The sequence below is a fragment of the Lucilia sericata genome, unplaced genomic scaffold (assembly GCF_015586225.1).
Source record: "Lucilia sericata isolate MDLA Ls3-8-SP2 unplaced genomic scaffold, ASM1558622v1 Contig000024F_arrow, whole genome shotgun sequence".
Classification (NCBI taxonomy): domain Eukaryota; kingdom Metazoa; phylum Arthropoda; class Insecta; order Diptera; family Calliphoridae; genus Lucilia; species Lucilia sericata.
This window is the reverse complement of record NW_023994062.1, coordinates 291895-307400: the sequence shown is the minus strand read 5'-3', so window position 1 is coordinate 307400 and position 15506 is coordinate 291895. Positions and strand designations below refer to the sequence as shown.

The window sequence follows — 15506 nt, the reverse complement described above, 5'->3', positions numbered from 1 at the left end:
GGAAGGAACAATAGGCCAATAGAACAAAAGTCGAATATCTCGGAACATGGTACAACTAGAGTCCTCAAATTTTTTATGGACAATTTTGACATCCATATGATTATTTGATGGAGAAATTGGAGGACTAGAAATAGGGGGCGTGGCACCCCCCCCATCTATTTATATAAAAATGAATGTGTGTTTGTATGTTTGTTTGTTTTGACTTTATAGACAGCTAAACTGCTGGACCGATTTTTCTGAAGTTTCACAGTGTATATCTGGAAGGAACTATAGGCTACTTTTTACTTCAAGCTTTCAAGTGGGCGACGTGCCACGCCCACATTAAAAATTAGTATTAAAAGTCACATATCTCAGAAACTGCAAGAGTTGGAGTTGAAGAAATTATTAAATCAGTATATCTGAGAAAATATAACAAATAGAGTCCTTAAATTTTGTCGGAACCAGTATAGTGTCAATATTATTATTTAAGGAAAAAGGGGGGCGGGCTAGCATTAGGGGGCGTGGCACCTACCATATGAATAAAATATACAAAAATTCGTTTATCTGGGAAACTAATAGATCTAGCTTCTTAAAATTTAGCTTTAACTTTAATATTCATATGAATATTTTGGGGAAAAAGAGCGGACTTTTATCAGTGGGGCTTGGAACGCCCCATATGAAATAGATAAGTTCGTACATATATCTGAGAAACTATTAGAGCTAAAATCCTTAAATTTTGCAATAACAACTTTGACATCCATGTGAACATTTGGGTAATAATTTGGCGTTGTCGTTTGTCTGGGAAACTAATAGACCTAAAATCTTCAAATTTAGCACGAAGAAATATAACATTAACTTGGAGAAATATAACATTTATTTGAACATTTTGAGGAAAATGGGCGGACTTTTATTAGGTGGCGGGGAGGGTGATTTTGGAACTTCCCATATGAACTAAATAGAATTAAATGTCTGGGAAACTATTAGGTAGAGCAAAAATACTTTGACATCAATGTGAACATTTTGGTAATAAATTGGCGGACTAGCAAATCGGAACCTCTCATATGAATTAAATGCAACAATTTTACATGAAAAACTTTGACATTCATGTGAACATTTAGAGAAAAATGGTCGGACTTTCAATAGGACCTAGGCATCTCCCATATGAATTAAAAAACAAAATTTCGTATATCTGGGAAACTATTATATTATTCAAATTTTTCATAGGTTGCATTAAAATCTAAATTAACGTTTAGAAAAATTGGCGAACTTGCAATAATTTGCGTGGCATCCCCAATATGTAAAAAATGTATATCTGAAAACTATTATACATAGTTAGAATCTTCAAAATCGTAGTGTTTGTTTTTTTATTTTAGTGTAGCAAAGCACACTGGGTAAAGCTAGTTTATTATATTTTATAATATTAGCTTATTAATAGAAATATAGTAAAAGATATCAATATGATAATAGTTGTATGAAAATTTTAGTTAAATATTATATTTTTTTTACTAATAATGCATTTTGGTTGAAAATTTTACTGATTACTGAAAAAAATTTCAGTAAGATTTGCATTACCAGTATTTTTTACTGTTTACTGAAAAATGTTTCAGTATTCAGTAAAATTAACTATCCGGCTGGCTGTCCATGTAAACCTTGTGCGCAAGGTACAGGCCGCAATTTTCAAGATAATTTGATGAAATTTGGACCAAACATGTTTTTTGGCACATGGACGAAGCTTATTGAAAAAGGGTTATTCGGTCCATTATTTCACCTAGCCCCCATACAACCGTACCTCCCGATTTGGGCTTTTTATGCCATAATTACGTCAAATATACTATTATCTCTCTAAAAATTGGCAAAGTTTTATATAAGTATAAATGACACTGCAATGACACAAAACAAGTAAGAAAGTCGGGCATGACCGACCATATGATACCCTACACCAGTTATGAATTAAATGTGATTTATTTTTCATAATAAAGCATTTATCTTCCATTACCTTGTTCCGATACATTTAAGCAATTTATGGATGAAAAACTAATTTTCTGAAAGAAGCTTTATAGGGGGGCTATGGGCAAATATGGACCAAGCCCGACAAAATTTTGTAAATATATTTATATTTACATAATATTTTATTGTGCTGAATTTCATCGCGATATTTGTGTTTATAAGTTAATTTTGGTCATTCAAGTAATTTTCTGAAGGGGACTTTGTATGGGGGCTAGGGTCATATGAGACCCAATCTCTATGAATTTTGGCAAGGTCATCAAGGCTTGTATAAAACTTAGTTGTGCCGCGTTTTATCAATATCATAGATGGGCACTTTGCAGTACCAGTAAAATTGCAGTGAAAATAAGTTTTTACTGTTTACTGAAAAAATTTTCAGTATTCAGTAAAGTTTTACTGATTACTGTAAAAAAACTCAGTATTCAGTAAGTTTTTATTGGTTAGACCTGGTCCACACTTGGAAACTTTTGTTGAGAAACTTTTTCTTAATTCTCTTTTGAAGTTTCCTTAATGTCCACACATGAAAACTTTTGTTTCAGAAACTACGTATTAATTGCATTGATTTGTTGTTGTACGAATGAGAAGAATAATAAGACAAAACAAGTTTCCGAGTACGGGAAACTCCGTACCGCGAGAGAGATGAATGATATTCTTTCTCTTTCTATCTCACGCAAAATCAAAAGTTTCCTAGTGTGGACCGGCAGTTACTGAAAAAATTTTCGGTACTCAGTAAATTTTACTGATTACTGCGAAAAATTGCAATAAATTTACTGGTTACTTCAAAAAAATGCAGTATTTTACTGATTACTGAAAATGTGTTTAAAGTATTCCATACAATCTAATAATTTACTGAAAAATCTATTTTCAACACATTTTTGAATATAATACATATGAATATAATACATAATACATCATAAGTAGCTATAGTAAGATTAATTTTACTTATTGGGATTGTAAATCTTTTCAGAAGACAAGAACTTAGGTATGTACAAATTTATATAAGAGGTCAAATCTTATATAATTTAGTCGGCCAATACAAAATTGTTGGAAGCATTTATTATATTTTATAATATTAGATTATTAATAGAAATATAGTAAAAGAGATCAATATGATAATAGTTGTATGAAAATTTTAGTTAAATATAATATTTTTTTACTAATAATGCATTTTGGTTGAAAATTTTACTGATTACTGAAAAAAATTTCAGTAAGATTTTCATTACCAGTATTTTTTACTGTTTACTGAAAAATGTTTCAGTATTCAGTAAAATTTTACTGAACACTGCAATTTTTTTCAGTAATCAGTAAAAATTTACTGAATACTGAAAATGTTTTCAGTAACCAGTAAAGATATACTGAAATTTTTTTCAGTAACCAGTAAAAATTTACGGATTACTAATATGTGTAATGCAGTAAAATTATATTGCAGTATGCCCATGTATGACAGGTATATTTAACATAATTATGAACTCAGAAACCCTTTTCGGGGGTTCAATTTTCAAGATAATTTGGTGAAATTTGGACCAAACATGTTTTTTGGCACAGGGACGAAGCTTATTGAAAAAGGGTTATTCGGTCCATTATTTCACCTAGTCCCCATACAACCGTACCTCCCGATTTGGGCTTTTTATGCCATAATTACGTCAAATATACTATTATCTCTCTAAAAATTGGCACAAATAAGTTTTATATAAGTATAAATGACACTGCAGATTTTTGTAATGACCGGCCCTTATTTGACCCTAGCCCCCATACAAACCCCTCTTCAAAAAATTTCTTAAAGGTCTAAAATTGACTTGCAACCATTTGTATCGCAATGAAACTCAACATAATTAACTGTTATATAAAAATATATCCTTTTCCCAAATTTAATGAGTATCGGCCCATGTTTGACCTTTACTCCTATATAAAGCCTCATTTAGAAAATTAGTTTTTTTATCAATAAATTGCTTAAATACTTTGGAATTAAGGTAAAATTCACCATAAAAGTTTCTTTATGAAAAATACAATTTTTTAAAATATACTCGTGGTGTAGGGTATTATATGGTCGGCCATGCCCGAGTATACTTTCCTACTTGTTAAATATAAAAATGTAAACAATAACAAATTCTGACATAATAATAACATCAATAACAACTCCTTATCTGAATTCGCCTTGGCTGGGTAGTTAAAGAGCACTTTTAGCTGAGAGGACATGTCGCAGGATTTTTTCAATTCTCTTTTAAATGCCCTTCGTAAAATAATGAACGTTTAGATGGAGACTCAAAAGGCGTGTGACATTTTTTGATAGTGTTGCCATATTTATGATTTTTAAATGTTGTTTCTATTATTTTGTTTAACATTAAATATGTTTATTCTTAAAATATTTGTTAATTAAATATTGTAATAAATATGTTTAACAAATATACTTTAATAATTTATAAAACTTTGACGAAATAACACCCAATTGATTATTAAAATATGAGTTTAGCTGAGAAATATTGCTTGTTTTATAGTTATTTATTTAATTATTTATATTTTTCATAAAAATAACTAAAATTTAACAAGCAAATATTTAAAATGTTAGTTAAGGCTGCACTTAAAGTATTCGCCTTACTTTATAAACTTTATTACACTCTTTTTGCGATCTCTCCTTCTTTATGCAATTAGTACTTTAGTTTTAGTTTCATTTTGTCTACCGTCAACTAAGCTATCCTCACAGAAAAGGAAAGCGGAGTTTATTGTTAAGAATTGAAATTGTGAATGAAATAAAACTTTCATTAATTTTTTAATACAATTAAAAGTGGTTTTATTTTAACGAAAAAATATACAATTAATTTGTTTATTGTTTTGGGATTAAATGAAATGTAAATAAAATTCAAAATATTGCAAGTGGCAACACTGATTCATGCATTAGAGTGATCGCACACGATCTTCACTCCTTGAGTGCAGAATAAAAATAAAGGAACTGCCAAAAATACGAACGCGTAACAAAAGAGATAGCAAAAAAAACCCTCAAATTACGATTCGTGCAAGGCGAATTCAGATAAGGTGGTGGCAGTTCTGCAACAACAACATTTTACATGTATTTTGTTTTTGCATTTGGTTTACGTAGATGTCAAAAACCATAAGTACGGCGAATTCATTTGATAAAAAATTTTTGTAAAATGTTTATATTTTATTAAAAAATAAAGATATTAAAATTTGTGAGGAAAATATATTCTGAATTGAATAATGTTTGTTTCAAACGAAAAATTCTATTCCGGCAGATTAATTTGCAAAATTTAAGTATGTACAAATTTATATAAGAGGTCAAATCTTATATAATTTAGTCGGCCAATACAAAATTGTTGGAAGCATTTATTATATTTTATAATATTAGATTATTAATAGAAATATAGTAAAAGAGATCAATATGATAATAGTTGTATGAAAATTTTAGTTAAATATAATATTTTTTTACTAATAATGCATTTTGGTTGAAAATTTTACTGATTACTGAAAAAAATTTCAGTAAGATTTTCATTACCAGTATTTTTTACTGTTTACTGAAAAATGTTTCAGTATTCAGTAAAATTTTACTGAACACTGCAATTTTTTTCAGTAATCAGTAAAAATTTACTGAATACTGAAAATGTTTTCAGTAACCAGTAAAGATATACTGAAATTTTTTTCAGTAACCAGTAAAAATTTACGGATTACTAATATGTGTAATGCAGTAAAATTATATTGCAGTATGCCCATGTATGACAGGTATATTTAACATAATTATGAACTCAGAAACCCTTTTCGGGGGTTCAATTTTCAAGATAATTTGGTGAAATTTGGACCAAACATGTTTTTTGGCACAGGGACGAAGCTTATTGAAAAAGGGTTATTCGGTCCATTATTTCACCTAGTCCCCATACAACCGTACCTCCCGATTTGGGCTTTTTATGCCATAATTACGTCAAATATACTATTATCTCTCTAAAAATTGGCACAAATAAGTTTTATATAAGTATAAATGACACTGCAGATTTTTGTAATGACCGGCCCTTATTTGACCCTAGCCCCCATACAAACCCCTCTTCAAAAAATTTCTTAAAGGTCTAAAATTGACTTGCAACCATTTGTATCGCAATGAAACTCAACATAATTAACTGTTATATAAAAATATATCCTTTTCCCAAATTTAATGAGTATCGGCCCATGTTTGACCTTTACTCCTATATAAAGCCTCATTTAGAAAATTAGTTTTTTTATCAATAAATTGCTTAAATACTTTGGAATTAAGGTAAAATTCACCATAAAAGTTTCTTTATGAAAAATACAATTTTTTAAAATATACTCGTGGTGTAGGGTATTATATGGTCGGCCATGCCCGAGTATACTTTCCTACTTGTTAAATATAAAAATGTAAACAATAACAAATTCTGACATAATAATAACATCAATAACAACACCTTATCTGAATTCGCCTTGGCTGGGTAGTTAAAGAGCACTTTTAGCTGAGAGGACATGTCGCAGGATTTTTTCAATTCTCTTTTAAATGCCCTTCGTAAAATAATGAACGTTTAGATGGAGACTCAAAAGGCGTGTGACATTTTTTGATAGTGTTGCCATATTTATGATTTTTAAATGTTGTTTCTATTATTTTGTTTAACATTAAATATGTTTATTCTTAAAATATTTGTTAATTAAATATTGTAATAAATATGTTTAACAAATATACTTTAATAATTTATAAAACTTTGACGAAATAACACCCAATTGATTATTAAAATATGAGTTTAGCTGAGAAATATTGCTTGTTTTATAGTTATTTATTTAATTATTTATATTTTTCATAAAAATAACTAAAATTTAACAAGCAAATATTTAAAATGTTAGTTAAGGCTGCACTTAAAGTATTCGCCTTACTTTATAAACTTTATTACACTCTTTTTGCGATCTCTCCTTCTTTATGCAATTAGTACTTTAGTTTTAGTTTCATTTTGTCTACCGTCAACTAAGCTATCCTCACAGAAAAGGAAAGCGGAGTTTATTGTTAAGAATTGAAATTGTGAATGAAATAAAACTTTCATTAATTTTTTAATACAATTAAAAGTGGTTTTATTTTAACGAAAAAATATACAATTAATTTGTTTATTGTTTTGGGATTAAATGAAATGTAAATAAAATTCAAAATATTGCAAGTGGCAACACTGATTCATGCATTAGAGTGATCGCACACGATCTTCACTCCTTGAGTGCAGAATAAAAATAAAGGAACTGCCAAAAATACGAACGCGTAACAAAAGAGATAGCAAAAAAAACCCTCAAATTACGATTCGTGCAAGGCGAATTCAGATAAGGTGGTGGCAGTTCTGCAACAACAACATTTTACATGTATTTTGTTTTTGCATTTGGTTTACGTAGATGTCAAAAACCATAAGTACGGCGAATTCATTTGATAAAAAATTTTTGTAAAATGTTTATATTTTATTAAAAAATAAAGATATTAAAATTTGTGAGGAAAATATATTCTGAATTGAATAATGTTTGTTTCAAACGAAAAATTCTATTCCGGCAGATTAATTTGCAAAATTTAAGTGAGTGCCTGAAGTTAAGTAAAACTTAATTTTTTGTGAAACATAAACATAAAAAAGTACATATTCTGCTGTTCGGCTAAATTCTTCATATCTGTTTCTTTATATAAAGTGTTCCGGAAGAGATTTTTTTTAGTTAATCACGTTATCTGCACAATGTTAATATAAAATATAAAATAATATTGTTTAATATGTTAACATTTAATAGAAAAAATATTTTTCCTAAATAACATATTTCTATACATACCAATTATGCCATTATTTAAATAAAATGATATTTGTTTACGAGATGCTTGGTATTTTTAGATTTTTTACATAAATAATTAAATTTTTCTCCGTTTAACGGAAATTTTTAAATATAAAAATGTAAACAATAACAAACTTTGACAGCTACGTAAACCAGGCGAATTAAGAAAAAAATTTTCAGCTGATTGAATAACACCACCTTATCTGAATTCGCCTTCGATTCGTGCGTCCATTTTTATATTTAAAAATTTCCGTTAAACGGAGAAAAACTTCGTTAATATTTTGAATTATTTAAGTAAAAAATCAATAAACAAAACAAAAAAAAAAAAAAAAAAAAAACAATATTGTTTTATATTTTATATTAACATTGTGTAGATAACGTGATTAACTAAATAAAATCTCTTCCGGAACACTTTATATAAAGAAACACATATGAAGAATTTAGCCGAACAGCGGCAGCTTACTTTTACAGATGGCTTAATTTTGAAATCTATTAAATGTTATCAAATAAAACAATATTGTTTTATATATACACTATGTAGATAAAAAGATTAACCAAAAAAGTCTGTTCCGGAACGCTTTATATAACAAAACCGATATGAAGTATTTACCCGTCCGGCGGCTGCTACATTATGACCAAATATTGAAAATTACTCCGCCGGAGTAGAATTATCCATTCGCAACAAATATTCATTCATTCGTAATATAATATTTTCATGAATATGTACTTTTTTATGTTTATTTTTCACAAAAAATTAAGTTTTACTTAACTTCAGGCACTCACTTAAATTTTGCAAATTAATCTGCCGGAATAGAATTTTTCCTTTTAAACAAACATTATTTAATTCAGAATAAATTTTCTTCACAAATTTTAATATCTTTATCTTTATTTTTAATAAAATATAAAAAATTTACAAAAATTTTTCATGAAATGAATTCGCCGTACTTATTGTTTTTGACATCTACGTAAACCAAATGCAAAAACAAATACATGTAAAATGTTGTTCTTGCAGAACTGCCACCACCTTATCTGAATTCGCTTTGCCCTTTACCAACAAACTAGTGTCGCATGGCTCGTGTCCAGTGTTGCCAAATTTTTTTCACAATATTCCGTCAAATCAGACTAAAAAAATCGCCAGAAATCGCCAAATTTAATTTTTCCAAAAACACTAGATTTCCGTCAAATAAATAGCATAAAAACATTAAATTATTATATTGTTTTGTTATTTAATGGTCTTTTTACATCAGAGGATTTTGTATTAATACAATGTATTATTAAAAATATGTATTGCAATCTGAAATCTTAAAATATTTTTTAATTTAAAATGTATTGTATTGAAATGTATTATCAATTTACAAAATACAGAATTAGTTTGTAGTCTTTTTGGATTTTCCTTATAATTTTACTCATATCCCTTTTCAAATCCAAAAAAAATTTCATAGTACATGAATGAAAATTGTTTAATTTTGACAATAAATTGGATATTGTATTAAAGACAATGAATATTATATTAAAGAAAAGAAAAAAAATGATATTATAAAAAAGTATTGTAATGTAAAACGCCTTTCAATTCATGTATAATAATTTTACGATTTATAATTACATATTATCAAAAACAAAGACCCAGTCTTCTGCACTTTGATTATAAGAAGCCATTGTTCCTACTTCTCTTAGTACAGATTTTGGAACATCGTAATCGAAACAACATTTGTTTGCAAGTTTGAGACCGTATCTGTAATTTAAATTCAATATATTTATAAAAACATTATACTTACTATTTCTAACAAATTTTGAAAAATAAATAATTTGCATTAAAAAATTAATTAATTAAAAAACCAAATTCACTAAATTTTATGTATATTAAAACTTATTAAACATATTATTAAAGCGAAATTTTTCAAATTAATTAATTATGTTCAATTTTAGATTTCATTATACCAACAATTTTCTTTAAGTTTAGTCTAGTCTATAGTGTAGTCTATAGTCTAGTCTATAGTGTAGTCTATAGTCTAGTCTATAGTCTAGTCTATAGTCTAGTCTATAGTCTAGTCTATAGTCTAGTCTATAGTCTAGTCTATAGTCTAGTCTATAGTCTAGTCTATAGTCTAGTCTATAGTCTAGTCTAGTCTAGTCTAGTCTGTAGTCTAGTATATAGTGTACATGTGTTTTTAGAATTTCAGAATATTGTTTTTTACATTATTTAAATAAACAATTTATGTATATATAATCAAAAATTTTGAGTTAAAAGGAAATTTACCTTACACGAAGCACATCATTAACAGTACTAGTTATTAGCCTATTTCGTAATTTAGTTTTTACTAGATTTAGTTGGCTGAATACTCGTTCGACGTCAGCATTTGACCACGGCAGAGACAAAACCTCCAATGCAAATTCTGACAATTCTTTAAATGGGTTATTCCCAGCAGAGTCCTTGTCCAAAAACTAGTTGTTGAAGACACTTCACTCCATTTGATATATATAATACTTTTGTATTGAGAATTTATAGTGTCAATTACATCTCTTCTTTTGTAAAATAGGGATAAAAGTGGAATTATACCATCTTTATTTGTTTTTAAAACTTTTTCGACAGAGAGTATGTTTATCATTTTAAGCATTTTAAAATTTTCTGGCAGCCTTAAAGTTAATAAAGTAAGTTTCTTTTTGTTCAATATTATTAATAACAGTTTACCTTTTTTTTAATTGTATTATTAAACGGACAACGAAGTTCACGCAATCGTGTCTAATGCTTGTTTCGGTTTCTGTACCAATTTCATTATTGAGTTCCTTTAAAGTTGATTCAAAGGAAAATCCCAAATAGAGATTATAAGATATGTAACTTTCGAATTCTGAAGTAAAGATGTCAAATTCTGTATCAGGCTCTAAAACAAACTGCTTTAAGTAGTTGATAGAAACTTCCATATCATTTAAAAGTTTCGTAGGGTCAACGTTTTGGCTCTGAAAACTTTTATTTAACATCTGCATTTGTGTTAATATTGGTTTTAAAAAAAGAAGATATAGCAAATTTATGTTGTTATTATATAGGTCATATAATTTAGCAGCCATAAAACACTTTTCATAATTTTTGGCAATTCCAAAATGGGTTTTTAGTTCAACCCATTGGTCTAGAATCCGTACAATGGAAGTTTCGATCGAAAGCCACCGAGTATCACAAATATTTGTAACTTTTAATGGAACCTTAATTCAAAAGAGCAGTACATTAATAAATGTATTTTTGAAATATAGTTAAACTTCGATAAAACAAACCTCGTTATAAAAATGAATTAAATATGTCGAGTTCCCGTTTTTTTTTTAAATCTTATAAACTATGGACTAAACTATAGACTAGACTATAGACTAGACTATAGACTAGACTATAGACTACACTATAGACTAGACTATAGACTAGACTATAGACTAGACTAGAGACTAGACTATAGATTAGACTGTAGTATTGCTTTTATTGATATATATTATATAATAAGCTATAAGGAATTATTTTTCGTTGTATCGAAATTTAACTTTTTTAAAAATTATTTGTTTTTACCTTTTCATCATTTATGGCTTCGAAAATGTGTTTATAACTTTGCTGGCGAATATAGCTTCTTGAAAACCAATTATAAGTTTCGTTAACTAAAAATTCCAAGTGAGCTGGCATACAATTTTTCCATGCGTTTGTAACAGCTAGTTGAATTGAGTGACACACACATTTAATTAAAATTAAATTTGGGACGCTCTTTTTCAGCTCCGTGTACACGCTTTTTTATTGCCAACCATGACGTTGGCATTATCCACTCCAATTCCTAGCATATTAGTTACACAAATTTTTAGTCTATTTAATTCTTCTATTATAACTTTTGCAATGCCCTCAGAATCCGCATTTTCAACCTCTGCGATGGCCAAAAATGTGGATACTATTTTTTTTTTGCTTGCACTAAAATATATTATTACAATTCCTAGAAGTAAATTTCATTATTTGTTTACTTATTTATTTATATAAATAAAATAAGTTTACCTAACAGTTTAACAACTCCAACATCAGTTGATTCGTCTATTAGGATACTGTATTTTGAATTACCAATATCGATTCTTAATTCCTTCATGAAATGCGGTGATAAAACGTTTTTAATAATATTTGTGCACTTCGTTCTGTGCATCCGTATTTGTTTACCATCTTCAAAATTGGATTTGCACAGTTCCGTTAAATGGTCAACAGAATTATTTGAGGAATGTTGACATGTAAATAGCGCCAACGCAATTTCTTGTTTCTTTGAGCTATCAGCTTTTTCTGGCTTAAAATCAAGTTTCCGCCAACAAGAACCTCTTATAGACGCACTAGACTTATGTTTTTGACTTTCTGAGTGATTGATTAAATCACTTAACTTCCCGGCCAAAACACATTTGCAGTACTTGCAATAACTTTTTGACGGATCATTTTCATATTGAGTGAGCCACCCTTTAAGTTTAACATGGTTCAGCCATTCACGACGAAACTTTTGTTGATACTGAGGGGGCATCTATTTAATAAAAAAACTATTTAAAATAAAACTTAACTAAAATATAAAAATTCTTACATTTTAGTTTTTAACACTTTTAGTATGTGCACTTGTTTTTTTTTTTTTCTTTTTTATTTAAAAACACTTTTAATCTTCTTTTGAAATATTTTGTTTAAACACTTTTTGATTTTGGAAAACTCTTTTTTTAATATTTATTAACTTTTTTAAACACACTACAATTCAACAATTCTTTTGAAATATAATGTTTTTCGTTTTTGTTTTTTGCTTTCTACTTATTCTATTAACCGTTATTCGACTCTCGAAAACAAATTGCATGGTTGTTTTTTTGTTAAAAAAACTATATAACTCAACCTTGCAAAAGCGCTAAAAAACGCTAAACGCTGTTAAAAAAAACTCCAGATTTCACGTTAACCGCTAAATGGCAATTTTTTCCGCAATTGGTATTTCAAAAACGTCAGATTTGACGGGAAAACCGTCAATTTGGCAACACTGCTCGTGTCGCACGTTGGTGTCCCCTCAGTTAAAAGTGGTCAAAGTTGTCGTAGGTAAAGTTGATGCTGCAGTTCGTTTGGGATATGCAAAATATATTGTTTCATTAAAATTTTGTTCTTCAGATCTTGTGTGTTTTTCAGTACGATCCGGTTTTTCATTTAGTCACTCATGTACAGAATTTGATACTGACGGCATATCATCATCGTCTTCATTTGCCTGTACAAGAATTTGGTATTTTTTTCGAATAAATTCTATTTCAATATTTGTTTATTAATTTAATTTTAAAGTTGTTTTCGCTATTTTTAAGCTCCTGGCTTCCACTACAGATTGTAAAAACCTTTGAGTGTTTTAATTTTTAAGTGTTAGTTTTTTATTTAAACTTGATAATATTTAACTAAATATGTACTCGGAATTAAAATTATTTTTGGTTCTTTTGAATATCTTCTTTTTATAAAATGGACATATTTTTCTTATATTTATAGGAGAGACAATTTTATGATTAACCGCGTGGAATTTACAATTACAATATAAACAAGTGAGAGTTATATTCGTATGCCGTGTGCCGTAATGCTCTCTTATAAACGTCAGGGTGATATTTGGAATATGGTCAATTATGGACCGAGCTCTTTTGAACTTACAAAATATTAATTTTTAAAAACAAAATATTTTTGTTCAATTTTTAAACCGTGAGAGTATGAGTAATTTTCTGAAGAGGACCTTATATGCGTCAATTATGAACCGATACTCATAATATGCTATTCACACCAAAACAAAAACAAGTTGGTTTTCGAAAAACTTAAATTCAAAAATCAATACGTTTACACCATGAGTTTTTGAATTTTACTTACCAATACATACATTTAAATTATTTTTACCGCAATATTCCCTTTTTTATTTGGGAAATCATTTTGTTAACGTTTTTTTATTAAATTGACTTGAAATTAATGTTGTTTTCAACACAAATTATTGTAAATTTTAAAATATTTATTTTTCTATTTGACATTTTTTTTAAAAAAAGCTTTTTAAAAGCTCAGCCAGAGATGGAAGTTTGGTTTTTTGTTATTTTTATTGTTTTTTTTTTTATCAAAAACTAGTTGAAAGTAGTTTTTAATTTATATGGAAAAACTAACATGCCGTTTACACCAAACAAAAAGTAGAAGTTTTTGGCTTTATTTGGTTTTTGTTTGAAAATCTACTAAAATTTCTTTGGTTTTTCCATACAAATTAAAAACTACTTTCAACTGGTTTTTGATAAAAACTCAATCAAAACCCAATAAAAATAAGTAAAAAAAATGTCCAGCACTGGTTTCTCGAAAATAGCTTTATATGAGCTTTTAATGAAATAAATAAAAGCAAATTTTAACAAATTTTGTTGAAAAAAATATTAATTTAATGATAATTTCACTAAAAAATATTATTAGAGTGGTTTCCAAAATAAAAAAAGTGGATTTTGTGGCAAAGATGATTTTCTGGTGTGTATGTATTGGTAAACGAAATCAAAAACCGTTGGTATAAACGTATTGGTTTTTGAAATTTAGTTTTTCAAAACCCAACTGGTTTTTGATTTGGTCTAAACGGCATATAAAGAAATTTCAGTATTTTTTGAAACAAAAACCAAATAAAGCCAAAAACTACTAGTTTTTGGTTGGTGTAAAAGGCATATACAATTTTGTACATAGATTTAGTTTTGTATAGAATTTGTTTATTGTTTGTATTTTAATAACCAGAACTCTTTCCTGAAGGGAACCTTTTATAGAGCCTATGGTCAGTTATACATCAGTCCTCATTAAATTCGGAATGAAGAATTAAGTATAAACTCTGTTATGACGATTTTCTTCGCTGTACTCGTAATTTTCTTAATACTCATAAAATTTTCTGAAGAGGACCTTATATGGGTCAATTATTGGTTCATATAAAACTTGTTTACATTGAATATCATCGCTGTACTCGCATTTTATGCCAGTAATTAGCAAGATTAACGTTCGTATAAAAGTTTCTTATGTCGAATTTCATAACCGTATTTTATAACTCATATTTTTAAGCCAGCAATGATAGTTTAAGTAATTTTCTGAAGGGAACCTAATAGGGGGGGTAGGATCAGTTATGGATCTCTCTAATATAGTAGAGAGATTTTGGTTCGCGAGGAACTTGTGTGAAATTTTATCGCTATACTCGTATTTTTAACCAGTAATGAGCGTTGAAGTAATTTTGTAAAGATGACTTTGTATGGGAGGTAGCGTCAATTATGGACCGATCCTCAGTAAATTTTGTAGAGAGATTTTGGCTCGCATAAAATTTATGTGTGTATAATTTCGTCACTATATTCATGCCAGTAATGAGCATTATAGTCATTTTCAGAAGGGGACCTTATATGGGGAGTAGGGTCATTTATGGACCGATCTTAAAACCAGTAATGAGCGTTAAAACCATTTTCTGAAGGGGGCTTCATATCTCTTTCACGTATACGGGACACCGGTGTTCCAAGATTTTTTTTTTCATTTTTCTCGATATAGAGTGTAATTTTGAGTTCACAGTTACAGTAAACGGTTATTTCTAAACAAAAATAAGTTATTTTTTTAGAATTTGATGTCACTACATGCTAAAAAGATAATATCCTGCGATATCCTTCGAAAACACTTTTTCTATTTTTCATCAAAAATGATCAATATGCGTCAAAATAAAGTGTTTGGTGAAGTCATATCCATGTCCAGCGGTTTAAGG

The 15506-nt window shown here is 28.4% G+C and overlaps 1 protein-coding gene across 1 annotated transcript in view; it reads right to left on the bottom strand.

The window, feature by feature from the left end:
* LOC119609621 overlaps nucleotides 1–15506 on the bottom strand; it is a 231847-nt gene that overhangs the window by 124896 nt on the left and 91445 nt on the right. The window lies entirely within an intron of this gene.